The sequence below is a fragment of the Pollicipes pollicipes genome, unplaced genomic scaffold, assembly GCF_011947565.3.
Source record: "Pollicipes pollicipes isolate AB1234 unplaced genomic scaffold, Ppol_2.1 Scaffold_7228;HRSCAF=8575_pilon_pilon_pilon, whole genome shotgun sequence".
In the NCBI taxonomy this organism is placed as follows: Eukaryota; Metazoa; Arthropoda; class Thecostraca; order Pollicipedomorpha; family Pollicipedidae; genus Pollicipes; species Pollicipes pollicipes.
In genome coordinates this window covers 139247-153672 of record NW_023597032.1, presented here as the reverse complement: position 1 = coordinate 153672, position 14426 = coordinate 139247, and the positions used below count along the sequence as shown (strand labels likewise).

The 14426-nt window shown below is 47.9% G+C and overlaps 1 protein-coding gene across 1 annotated transcript in view; it reads right to left on the bottom strand.

The window, feature by feature from the left end:
• Positions 1-4123, bottom strand: part of LOC119109048 (afadin) — a 44735-nt gene extending 40612 nt beyond the window's left edge. Inside the window, exon 1 of the mRNA XM_037232586.1 lies at positions 3901-4123. The gene's annotated coding sequence lies outside the window, so the exon portion shown is untranslated. The remainder of the gene's footprint in view (positions 1-3900) is intronic.
• Between the last annotated feature and the right edge of the window lie 10303 nt (positions 4124-14426).

Sequence of the window (14426 nt, the reverse complement as noted above, 5' to 3'; positions counted from 1 at the left end):
GACACCAGAGTAACATGAACCCATGACTTTGGCCTGGCAAATTAAGTGGAAGGGTTTATTAGGAAAAAACATCAGTGAATTGCAACATTAACTTTCATATTTCTCAATGATATGGGTTAAAGCACATCAAAATCCATATATATATTATACTATTCGCCAAAGTCAGCAGGGTGACTAACTCTGCTCACTTATGGTCGGCTTACCGGGGTCTGTCAGGCACTGTACTTGCACTGGTTCGGTTCGGTTGAGAGTGCTGCCTGTCTCTATTATTTGGCTGGGGAGTGCGGGCTTTGTGCGTTGTCCGGGACATAGAGGGCATGAGTGTTTAGCCATTTTTAAAACTAGTTAGCAGGTGGGGCGTGAGTAGCGTGATAGTGGCGGAGCACAAGTAGGTAGCCATCTGTGGCACATTCATTAATATTTTTTGTGTATCATTTTTCCCTGGCTGTGCGTATCGCAGCCACCTTCCATGTTGGAAGGCGCGTAAGCCTGGCGCATAGCAACCTTCCATCTTCGAGTGTGTATAAGCCTGGTGCGTAACCAGCCACCATTTTGGAGGGTGAATACACAGTCTTTCATAAACTCAAACCCATATATGTGCACCTGTGCTCTGTAGTACAGAGACTGAGACCATGTTGTTTCAGTGTGTCATGTTCAATACTGATGTTTCCTTTCACTTTAAGTGTTTTTACATGAATTGCTGTATATGAAAAGTGGCGTTTTTGTTGGGTACCACCCATTGTACTGTATCTCTCAAATATAGCCTAAAAAAATCCTAATGACCCACAGCACTTGGATATTTTGTACTCCACTATAGAAAATCTGTACTCCATTACCAAGACATTTTTAGAATTTCCAATGCTGGTCTACACTGCTATCAATAACTGATAATCTTAAAGTAATTATGCCGACCAAAACTCCTCCTGAATTAGTATTTTTCTCAGAAACTAAGTAATATGCCAACTCAAATAGCAGCCTTTCATCTTCAACAAATCTTGAATGATCTTAATAATGGAACTTGTACATTGTGACTTCAGCCCTAGCAGCACTTAAATCATGCAAGCATCAATAATGCATACTTAACTCCTGTAAAGCCTACATTTAGGCTAACACATCACAAAAATGCTTGAGTACACACACAAAATCTGACCAGTTTGACAAGATCATACAATTTTTGTTCAAACTCTTAAGCCCCAGGGTGCCACATGACATCCCATTTACTTCCTCAGCTCAGTCACTGTACAGGGTCTGTGCCTAATATGATGAGATATTCCAAGAGATGTACCATCACTGAAGCAACATTCTGACATAAAACGTCTCTGGTCAAGAAAGTGGTATGAGCAAATTCCAGGGAAAAGTTAAACTAACCCACAGGAAAAACTAAATATATGGTCAGATAACATGCATGGCAAATGCAGCACAAAAGAAATGCAATGCAGTTTCTGCACATGTGATGACAGTGCTGGAGTGACCAAATATGTTGCTTGCATCTAAATGGTTAAGTCTGCTGACAAATCAAAATATACTGTTAAGGCTTGGCCCCAAAGACAAGACCAGAAATATTACACTCCCAGCAAATCATGCATCAGATCTACATTCACAGTGTGTGCATGTGTGGTGTATTCTGGTGCATTCCTCCAGCCAGTTTGGAATGTTTTATACATGTGTCTCATTTTACCATGGAATGGAATTCTGATGGGAAAGATTTTATGTGACATGAAAGTCTATGCGCAACATGCATGACAGTTCTTGTTCCACTCAGTCACTCTAGAGGAAGCTATGGTGGAATATTTTGACATTGTCCCAGTAAAAGATGAATACAGAATTGGTTCAAAATACTGTAAAACACATCACATACTTTAATACTCTCATAATTCTACACATACTTCTATACTAAACACACACAATAAAATAAATGACACCATTCTGTCAGTACTTATGCACAGTTCCCACCTTATTCAAATTCACCTTGCATTGTATGTCCAGTATCACTGTATCATAACCAATGGCTTTCCAACATATTAATCAAAACATCTCAGACAGTTAGACAAAGGTAATAGTTCTGATACTAATACCCAATGGCCTTTCACAAAATGGTAGATTTTAAGGGAATCTGGTCAACTAAGAGTACTATTTTTTTCCACAGTATGCCAAAAATTTGCTTTGGAAAGCAGATTTTTGATACCAGGAAATCTTGAGACCAGTCACATAGCCACTAGAACTCTGTGTTTTGCTATAACACAATGAATATTACCAGTTACCACCACCATAAGACAGCTTCCATGACCATGTTCTGATTGTAACACACATTAATACTGTATAGTACAAAGACCTACACCAATGAAGAATTTTACAGGGATTTTGAGTGTTTAGTGATAGCTTCTGGCAAAAAAAAGATGAAGCCAAACAAATCAGGAGAGCATGCTGCAATGCTCTTTGCCACTTCACCACAAGAATTGTTTTTGAAGTCAATCACTTAGCAACAGCAAGGAAAAAGAATGTGGCATGCTGAAAAGACAATGTGTAACTGGGAAACACACTGAGCACATGTTGTAAATAAAGAACAATGAAACACCAAAGGTGACCGTGGTAGTGACACATGCAGCACTTCACACATCCATCTGTGGCACATGTGGTAGTTAGTGGTAACCTTTTGGAGGCAAGCCCAACACTCACACACAACTAACTGGCATGCACATGCCTTGAGCCTAGGTTGTATGCTCCTAAGAGTTTCAGCTAGAGACCTTGCTGATCATCTATATGTTGGGGAATAGGCATACTAGTAATATTTGTACTCACAACTCTGCTTTCCTCAGGGATGAAGAATATCATATGGTATCATATTGGAACACTTGGCATCAGCTATCAATGACAAAAGAGATGAGGTCCTATTAGTCAAGTACGCATTAGTATTAATAAGTAAAGAAATCCTAATATTTTTGCCAGGAATAGCAGTTGCTTGGCAGTGGTGTGAGGAGTTAGTAAAGCTTAGGCTGTTAGGTAACTTAAGAACAGGATTACCAAGAGCAAAGGAGTCAGGAACATAAGCAGGATTAGAAGCATATTTGAACAGGCTATGTGTGATGCAATAGGTAGGCAGGGAAAGCATTGTGGTTTCCAAAATGTGCTCTCTTGTAATGCTATCAGCAGAGATTATGACAGATAGAAGGCTAATGCTGACAATCAGAGATATAGTTATGTGAAATGAGATTGGGGTGCTGGGCATGGTTATAAAAAATGACAAAGGCCCATCCTACAACTAAGCAGGCACAATGATACCTACCCAGATAACACCACATCCTTCTGAAATTTGGGAGCTGCAGACCAGGTGTGAGGCACAGGAGGAAAGAATGGAGCACTGAACGGAATGGAAACTACATCACTGCTGACATTAGATGATGCTTCTCCACAGCCCAACCATAGTAACAGCACCAACATGGTTTTCTTCCAAAATACTGATTCATATGATTGCAAGTAACTTGTCTTCATATTCCCACAGTCAAACAATAGATAAGCTCACAGGACTGCTTATATGTAAATGTGTATTCAGTTCAAGTTCATATCTGGCTACCTGATCAGTGATACACACTTTCTGCTAGAAGAGCAAGTGACATTGAGACACTAATTTTCAGCTGGATGCATTACAAGACACTAGGGTATGATGCCTATTCAATAATGCACCTCGAATGCCCAACCCTCACCTCTCACATGAACTATTAGTCATATCCCTGAATCATAACATCTGTTAAATATCACCCCAGTTTGGTGAAATCAACAGCAAAAGCTGGAATCATTTCAAAACATATGCAGGCTGCAATGCTGTTGGGGTGAATCAAGTGGCATTAAAATAGTCCGTGCAACTACTGCCAACACTTCTCAAAAACTTCCCCACACACCTACCTTATAAAATCCGGAAATCGCAAGTTAACAGAAGCTTCATCTGTAAATGTTCCCACAGATCCGCTCAAATAACCTGACTTCGGTTACTAAACAATTCAGCCATAAAAACAAGACCCCGCATAGATACGTGAAAGCTGACACAAGCAAAACGTTATCAACATACGTCACTACCTCCAGAATAACCTAAACAAAAACCTGTTGTACAAAACGAACGACTCCGCCAGCCCCCACTTTGTTACTCCAAACAAATAATGGCGCAACAACGCTCATATTTTGACGTAAGTGACGCAGTTTGGACGCGCCCAGTGAGGGACGAGAGTACCAAATTATAAATAGTAGAGGCTAACTGTGAACACCGCCGTTGTGAGTCACCCTAGAGTGTCCATGATTGGCCCTTGACATCCAGAATTCCGGAAATCCCGTGACGCAGCCAGGGTGAGGTATCCTGGGCAACGACATGTAGATCCCGTTACCCCTAGTTTATTAACAATACCAGGGATGGAACTTTTCATTTTTCGTTTGGGAGGTGGGGCAACCCATATATCCCGTCCATCCTAGTTCTGAGATGCATTTCTTCACGCATTTTGTCCACTTAAGTTTGCGGCCAGGGTTCAGATTTAATATAAGGAGGAATGTCCTTCAGCTCCAGTTTTTCGGTGTTATAAGCTCAAAAATCTTACTTTAAGTGAACGACCTTCAACATTTTCAGAAGTCCTGGTTAAACGACATTGTAGTGCTTAATAACAAATGATACTCAACATAATGATCTGTGATCATCCTTAAGGGCTCATCTCTTGAGGATGAGCACGGAACAACAGACAGACGTTTGCATTTTAGTAATGTTTCTGCATAGGTGTCTTATAGCTTCTAAACTGAAAATACCAATTCCACACCCAGTTTTGATAAAACAGGCGTCTAACTTGCTGGAGAACAATCAGAAATCATTTGGCCACAGCGCCTGCCTGTCATAGTAGACACCGCACGTGCCAACAAACGGTGCCGTTTTGTGACCGCTCCAGGAGCGTGCGTGAAGGCAACGAATAAGTGGCTTTTGGGCTCATCCCGAAAGTATCAGTCACTGAGGCTAAAGAGCGTTCAATGACGTGATGACATCGCTCCAGGACTGTCTCAATTTTATGGTCTCATTCTGCTTGTAATCGAACAGTGGAGACGGGCGTATCCTGAGGGTGGGAGGGAGAAGGCATGGATGGGGCCATGCCATACCCCCCCCCCCCTTTTGGGCCACTCATGAGCCCCGCTGAGTCGCACCAAAGCTTTGCTTCGAACCCCCCCCCCCCCCCCCATAGCCTTTATTTCCAAGAAGTATCAAATTCCAGGTACACCGTAAAGGGTCACAAATTTTCATGTTCGGGAGGCACCAAATCCCAGACGCACTACAATATGTGTCCGTTATCTGTTTCACAAAATCCTGGATCGACCCATTCGGCAAATGAGTACCCAAAGAGTTATTTCTGACATCATCACCATGGAGTTATCATTACCATGCAACTCTATCACTCATAAACGTATTCAAAACATTTTTCATCACACGCCATGTGCATGCACGAAACTTTAAAGCATACGTGAACTGCATCTAAATTATTACAATCACGGCGCTTGTTGCTTTTATGCGGGCTGGCCTGCGGGAATCTCGTGATTGCCATTGTGTGTCCGTGAGGAACCTGCCTGGCGATCATGATCATATTGCGGAAAAATGAGGAGCCAGTGCTCCAAGGTCCCAGACGGCCAGCATGAGGGATGTCGCCACGATTTGGAGTCAAAGCAAGAGCGTATAAGAAAGCACAGAAACAAACGAAGCAGGCGACACGTTCTTGAAAGGGTGAAATCTCACATATTATAATGGTGGTTGGCATGGTGATGTCGCCCGGGAGTTAAACAAAGCAACAGACGAAAACGAACTAAATACAAGAGCCGTCTTGAAATGCTGAAGTCCCGTTTGCCATATGCATGCTAGAGAGTTACACAATAAAATCAGTCCAGTACAACTAAGCAGATTGAAGGCATGCGATGCTGTTTTACGCTAAGCACGGAAACACCCGCGCCTGGCGCGCCAACTTTGGCTTACGGTGAAAGTTTTACAGTAAAACCGGCCCAGCCCGCCCCCAGTGGGCAACCCGCGCACATCTATGAGGAAAAAAATATTGGGAGAGTGAGAGAAAACGAATAAACAGAACGTTACAGCCAAGGCGGAAGAACATTCCAGGACGTGGGTTGCCGGAAACAATTTGCGGTCGATTTTTCAAAGCGTCGCCCTAGTCAATGCTCAGTATTCACGGAAAGTGAGGATGCCATGGCACCCAAGGATCTCGTTCCTTCACCTATGGCTGCCACATACCTGTGAAGTGAATGATGATGCTGTCCCCTCCCCCCCCCCCCCACCACCAGTTTCAAGGCCTTAATTTACCCGTCAATCCGCCTCATAGTTCGTTGCCGGCTGCCAACAAAGGTCTTGTTGGCGAGCGAGATCTCTGCCAGCGAGACCTGGGACTTCAACGAGTCCTGTTGAAATCTCCTGCAGTGGACACAGGTGCGCCCGCGTGGAGACGTGCGCGGAGGCGGAGCGCCGCGGTGGCGTGTGGTGGCGGAGGTGGCACCCGTTGGCGGATGGTGGCGCCCCCTCCGCCTCGGACGGCGGCGGCAGCGCTGGTATGACGATGAGCCGATCGTGGTCACGTGCACTAGTACAAAGACAGCTGTCGATTCGAGACCCTCGACACCCTCAACACGCAGCCGATGTTGTTTATTAAACAGCCGACTCGGGACCCTTGACACCATCAACAAGCTGCCGATGTTGTGATTAAGCAGCCGATTCGAGACCCCCGACACCCTCAACACGCAGCCGATGTTGTTTATTAAGCAGCCGATTCGAGACCCCCGACACTCTCAACACGCTGCCAATGTTGTTTATCAAGCAGCCGACTCGAGACCCTCGACACCCTCAATACGCTGCCGATGTTGTTTATTAAGCGCCGACTCGAGAGCCTCGACACCCTCAACACGCTGCCGATGTTGTTTAAGCAGCCGATTCGAGACTAGTTACCAGCCGATTTGAGATATTCGACTAATTCCATACATTGGCCACCCACAGTTAACAGTTGAGAAACTCCAATCAATCGTCACTTTCGGAAATTTGCGCTTGAAATAAGCACGAAAGGTCTTAATCTCTCGGCTTTGTCACCATGAGCTAAGAGTTCATGTGATGATAGTCATCGCTCTTCAATGCGCCGGAACGTACCGACTGAACGACGTTCTCAAACACAATTAGTTCTATAATCAAGGCTATACGTTCCGAGTTGTGCTCATGCTCAGGTAAATAAAGTGAGCGAGGCAAAACAATACATCTAAAACCAAGTCACGCAAATCCAGAGAATTTTCCGAATATGTGCAGACATTGCCACTGAAAAAATGCCAAAGTCATAATTCACCCGAGCTTCCGCATTATAACACCCCACGCACAGCACTACGCCAAGAGCTGCTAAGGGCTGCACAATACATAGGCGGCTAAGCCGGAACCATGCGATGAGCCATACCCGGTACGATACCAGAAAATGACTCATACTGTTGTAAACTGTGATATATAAATTATGCTACCAGAATTGCAAACATATGGCACCACGAGCATGGCACGTCAGTCATGAATGCTGCGCTTTGTTTGGCCTAGATACAAAATTCCAGGGCCAAGGTCACGAGAGATCTTATGTGCTACATTTTTCCACGTGGATGTTCGCTTCAGCTCGATACCACATGTGTGCGAATCCTGTAAGCTAAAAAAAGGCTAAAGGCTAAAACCTTTAGGTTTACGCGGTGGCATGGACCTTTCTGCCCAGCCTGTGATAAAAAACAGAAGCTTCACATACGCACAACTTGCCTGCCTTATCTTTCTACAATTTCCTTGCAAACCTGAAGCAGTGTTAAATCGAGAACGCACGGTACAACCGACAGGCCCGAATTGATGTTTTGGTTTCCATTTTCACGGAAAAGACGAAACACTTTTAATTAGACTGCAGCCCACAAGAAACAGATCATAAAGTACATAAACCGCTCTCCACAATAGTGATATAAGTATCACTTCCCCTTAGAAGCGCCATGTGCACGTATACGTGCTCGCTAGCTATCACCCTACTCTTCACTGCGGTCATCAGGAGCACTCTGGCCGCCGTTGCGTGTTCAGCCAGGGCGTTAATGGTCCTGAACCATCAACCGTCCATGGCAGGCGTGATGCCTGACCATCGACCGTCCAGGCAGGGCGCTGATGGTCTGACCATCGCACGTCCAGGCAGGCGCTGAGGGCCTGACCATCGACGTCCAGGCAGGCGCTGATGGCCTGACCATCGACGTCCAGGCAGGCGCTGATTGTCTGACCATCGACGTCCAGGCTGGCGCTGATGGCCTGACCATCGACGTCCAGGCAGGCGCTGATTGTCTGACCATCGACGTCCAGGCTGGCGCTGATGGCCTGGCCATCGACGTCCAGGCCGGCGCTTGATTGTCTGACCATCGACGTCCAGGCAGGCGCTGATTGTCTGACCATCCACGTGGTGGCTTCTGCAACGGCTTCGACAATCAGACCCGGGGCGGACTCGAGGAAGCGTGTCAATGAGGACGCGCTGAAGGACAGGGACCCTCTATCTGCTCATCCGGCTCCCCGGTCTGGTTGATCCCAAGATCTCGTCGTGGCTCACCGGATACACTACAAACGCTCTGTCAGGTACGCTTGCAGTGGTCTGCTCAAACAACGACGGGTTGTGAAGCGGTCGGGTGCTTGTGCCGCCAACGCTGCCGTGTGAGGTGCTTCGCGTGCCCCACATTGTGCCAGGGCACGGGCCGCGATATCAAGATCTGGCCGGGCATCCCCGAGCACATCGAGGACGTGCGCTAGAACGCGACGCACGTCGGAGGATATCTCGGTCGCAGGTAAACCAATCCTCGGGGCAGCCCAAGTGGGCCAGCCGGACCCTTCCTTCCAGCCCATTGCGACTGGCATCTGCGTGGCGTGCGGCGCCGAGTTCCTGGTCAGGGTTGCCAAGTCTTGCGGCCGGGCGCACCACCTTGTCTCGTCATCGCCGTGTCTTTGTCAAGCGCGAGAGGACACCGCCAAGCCCCCTTCGGCTGCTTTGCGATCTTCGGCGCATCTGAAAAGCTGAGGCATGGACGGCGAACCAGAGCTCACGGTGAAGGGGACTGCGGGCCTTTGTCCGTGTTTGGTGTGAATTATCGACTCTCATCCGCATGCTATCCGCAGTCGAACGGCAGGGCAGCAGCAGCCGTCAGTACAAGGTACTCTTCGGACCAAAGATGTAAGTACACCACCAGCCCTCAGTCCAGCCCAGCCCTGCGGCGCCTTCCTGGGGCGCCTGAGTCCAAGACGCGCCGATGGCGGCTTAGCGGCCCCGGTCCAATACCCGGTCTGGAGGCGGCGGCGCGTGTTGGAGCTCTGTGCCTAAAAGGGACTAGTGGCAGCTTTGGGGGCCTGGGTAGGAGCTTGGCCGATGGCAACGGTGACGTGGGTCCTAGCTGGACCAGTGGAGGTGTCCTGCTGTTAAGAGATGTTTGTGTGCATTGCGTCTCAGTCTACTTTCAAGCGGTGTCGGAAGAGCTACACTGGGACCGGCCTCAAAAATTGACCGGGCGTGTACGGACGCATCCAGGAAGACATTTGATGTTCTGAATGCAATGCCGGCTGAGACCATCCGGCATAAAGATTGTTTTAATTTCTAGAGGAATTCCGACAGAAATTCAGTGGTATAGAGCGGTCGGTCAGTCGGGACCCACTGGACCTCGTCGGAGGCGTTGCAGGCGGCGGTAAGAGTGATGCCAACGTCGTGGTAGTGTAAATCACAGGAAGCCACCCTACACCTGCATCGCCATGCAGGCTGAAGGCACACTGTCTCGCCGCCCACCAGGCAGAACGGAGCCTAGTCAGCATACAACATGGTCGGAATGTTATCGCAAATGATGTGGATCCATTGTTGGATATGCCACGATTATCCCAGTTGATATCTGTCCATTAGCTGCGGATTTTTCGGTCCCATTATGAGCTGCCTTCTTCAGGAGTATTGGATGCTATCGCAACCATCGCCTGGTGACCACTGATGCCATCATTGAGCACCCCGACTGTTGACCAGATCATCGTCCCCGGCAGGCCGACGGTGATATGGTCGGTCGTGCTTGTTGATGGCCATACGCGCAGGGGGTGTGTCAACTGGTTGGTAAAGCTGCAGTTTGCGAAGGACTTCATTGACTCCATGCACGTCATGACCGGCAAACGTTCATAGCTGCATCATCATGCGCGATGACAGCTTTTCCCGGCGATTTCACTTCACGAAGCGCCCGTCTAGATATCCAGAGTGGGTCAGGCGGCCGGTAGATGGCCCCCCACGGCCGCCGGCCGCCGAACCTCGGTATTGCCCTTGACTCAGACAGGCTTCCACGGCGAGTCCATGTTCGGCAAGAGGCCCGGATCGGCGGTCTGTGTCCTCTTGAGCGTCATGTCGGCTCCGCTTCTGCACAACAGCGCACTTACCGCGCTTCTTCTGTGCTAGTTCGACTGGAGAACTAATGCACTGCAGCAGTGCTAGTGATGCCGCTACTGAACTGCCAGCACTGCGTCTCGCGGGGCAAAGCGGGCGAACTGCATAACAGGGCGCTGAAAACATAGGCAATCCCTTCACAGGCGCTGATCCAGGAATTCGTCATGGGAGGGGCCACGCTTCACTGATGCTTGGAATTTGGTGCAATCGCAATGGTTCACATGACATCGTATGACGCAGATATTGAAGTAGATAGAACAGTAGTATTAGCATTAGTCCACGGAGAGAGAAAAAACAGGGGAATGGAGATATGGCTGGGATATAGAACCCAACTAAAGCTCCATTCTCCTGCTTTTTTCTCCGAGGAACAAGACTTATACTACTCTCTTATCTATGGGAATAATGTTCCTCGCTAACGCACTGAACAAAAAATATTGAAATGTTTGTGGATGCTGTGACGAAGCCAGTGAAATTGGCGGCGGCGATAAAGCGGCGAAGCCAGTGAAATGCGCAGACTTTCGGCACGATTTTCGTTCTGGTGGTAAACAAATGACCATTTCTGTGGAATGTGTAGCTTGTTTTATGTCCTTACCATGCGGATCTTGTGCTGCATGCTTTGGACATCACGAAGGAGCACGGAAATTGCTCAAATTTGAACAGAAAAATGTGACCACGACGTTGCATAAGTAGTATGGGTTCCACAGATTGAAAAACCGAGGGTAGTAGGTATACTGAACCGCTGGCTCGGATGCGAACATCTTTCGAAATACACGGCTGCTGTTGTCTGCGGCCAGACTGCCAAGAGTCACCATCGCGTGCTACCGGCACGAGACGATCTCTCAGACATCTTGCATCCATGTTTATTTGGTTACACCAGTAACCAACCGAACATGTCAAGGGGAGGGGCACAAACAGTTTTGTTGTAGTAATTACAAATTTTCACTGTTGCTGTCCTCAAAGGTATTGAAGACGCTCCACGTTTCGCACATCTCAAAAAGGTGGCTTAAATTACCGACTGTACATATACATGGGTTGCTTGTTCAAATATGCATCCGCCGGGTATTTAAGTATAACACATAATTATCAACCCGATGAATAGAAACTTTTTCATAACACCGAAGCGGTGAAAAGGCAGTATGGAATCCTATCCCCAAATCACCCCAAAAGTGTTTCGCTGCATACAGCCCACTTTATTTCGAAGTCAGTTCTCTCTCTTTTTACGTTGATTTTCTCTGACTGAGCAAAATGTCAGAAGCTATCAAAAAACACAATTCTGCAAGTATTTAGACGCAAATAAAAGAAACCAGCCAGGAAATAAGTCACTTTACCGAGTGAAACGCGGGCGCTGTTAACTTTATAGTGTTTTTTTCGGCCCCATTTATGAAAGAGTCAGGGGCGTTGATGGTTTTTCACGACGTTTCACACACGTTTTGGGGACCGTGGGTTGAATGCCAGCGTGGATCGAGACAGGATAAAACATTTGCATTGATATTTCCAACTCGCGTTCACCTAAGAAAGTTCGTTACGTCCTTAGAACCCAGCAGCGAGAAATGACATGAAATAGTTTAAGCATGCACTTTTGTGTCTCAAATCCTATGCAGTCAAGGATGAATAGCTCGGATGCCCGGCGTTACAGTCTACATGAGCCACATGGCATCGTCCCCGCGGACAACCTGGTCGGGAGCAGAAGGCCCGGATGCCCGGCGTTACAGTCTACATGGGCCACACGGCATCGGCCCCGCAGACAACCTGGTCGGGAGCAGAAGGCCCGGATGCCCGGCGTTACAGTCTACATGGGCCACACGGCATCGGCCCCGCAGAACAACCTGGTCGGGAGCAGAAGGCCCGGATGCCCGGCCGTTACAGTCTACATGAGCCACACGGCATCGGCCCCGCGGACAACCTGGTCGGGAGCAGAAGGCCCCCTCCATCTCAGCCCCGGGGTCCCTAGCGCCGTCATTCTGGCGATCCGGGGACCAGAGCCCCCTGGCCGATGCGGAGGCCCTCGAAGGGATGCATTATACACCGCGCCGGTCCCACTCCTGATGCGGCAGGCTCTCCGACCGAGGTATCTAGCACCAGACCAGCGATGGACCCTCCCTGACGCAAAGGAATCTCTTACTGGCGCAAGAAGTCTAATAATGGGCACAGAGACACCAATTTGGCTTAGCAGCCCCTGCTTGAAACGGCCCGGAGGGACCTCGTTCGGTACCGGGGCCTCTGAATGAAGTAGGACCTTTCACCTCTCATGATGAAAACAACACTTGCATCGTCATTTCTCATATCTCCTTGAATTGTCCAGATAGCTTCCCAACGTAAGAGCCCCTTTGACATTCGTGTTCCCGTAGCTGTCTATGTTCAGGAAATGTGCCCTTGCCCGACTTAGGACCCACTGCAGATGCAGGGTCCCTGTGTGTGCCCCTTGGCAGCATATGAGCTCCTCACTGTTCCAGGGGGCCCGAACAATGCAAGGGGCCTTATGACTGACATTTGCGGGGCGCCGGCCTTGCCCTGCGTGGGAAAGGAGCCTCCAGGTCTCAGACCGACATGTAGACGAATGTTCGACATTGCTGGTCTAAGTCGGCTGGCTGACCGGTCCGGTCAGCCGGATAACGTGGGAACAAAGCCGTAAGCCTGCGAAAAGCGGTATTGTAAAGATGGGCGGGTCGTTTCATCAAAAATAGAGGATCCTTTGATATCCTTACTACCTGCAACTTTCCGTTTCCGTACCGTACGTAACAACTACCAACAACAGCGATTCCGTATTTCCAGGACACTAAATACTTTGTGTTCAGTGATAGACACTTGATGCCATGTAAAAGAGCTATCCCATCCTAAATTGATGGCATCCCATGCTAAGCTCTCGACGTAGCGGAATGATGATTGGTAATGATTTGGCATGCAGTCCGACTGCCGTGATCCAAAGTCTTTAATTCCGATGTAGACACTAAGAGTCTTTTCGCCCTGCGTTTGCTTCTCAAAATAGCGTGACGAGCCTATGTGAGCCTGGCTTAACCCGTATAACCTCATTGCAGGCGTCATCCGCCGATGAAGGGTCAACATGTAGATGACCTGGGAGGCGGCGTGCCAGCGGCTTCCTAACATGGTAAATTGCTTTCTAGTGACGTCATAGTAATGTGGTCTTTTAAATAAACATAGTGTAAAACACCACCTTAAATCCGATGACACGGTTTGACGACTATGTAACATCCGCAACCATGCCCAATTCCTTGCATCCTGTTCAGATTATCGAGGACCATTTCACGCTGCTTTCAGCCCAGCTCAACATGAATGTTGTCATTTGTTTACACCTTAGGTGGCTGGTGAAGTTTTAGAGGGTCGCGCGTACAATGGATGTGGAAAACGCCGACGATCCCGGCGCCTGATTAGCCAAACGTAGACAACACGCACCTCGGGTTCATTAGGCGAACGCGCAACAGCACACTGCGATGTCATCTCGTCAAGCTATCGAACTTATAAATTTTTCACGCCAAAACGTAGAGCAAACTGCGTAGACCTCGTAACGTAGACTCCAAATGTTCTTATTAACGAAAACAAGGCTGCATAACATGAAAAATTGTTATTGTGCCTTGGATTAAAACACTTGCCACCGACGGAATACTGGCATGCGCTGCCCGCATCCCATGTAAACCCCATGTAATGATAAGATGAAAACGGAAAAACAGCTAACATGAACACTTTGGGAAATAACTGTAAAGAGAAGAAAGATACCAAATGAACAGGGGGAAGATGGAAAACTTTTATGTTTTTTCTAAAGATTGAGTTTCTGATTATTTTGACAGTTTATTAAGTTTCTTATTATTAAGTTTATTTTGACAATTCTACAACACCGTCGGCAAAATGCGCTGTGCTCAGGATTGGGCGCTAAACTCCGTTAGTTGTCGGCTGGCTGGCTCGCCCTAGACCCTGATTTACCGGCACGACGCTCCTCATGCGAGCGGGCATTTCCCAGGC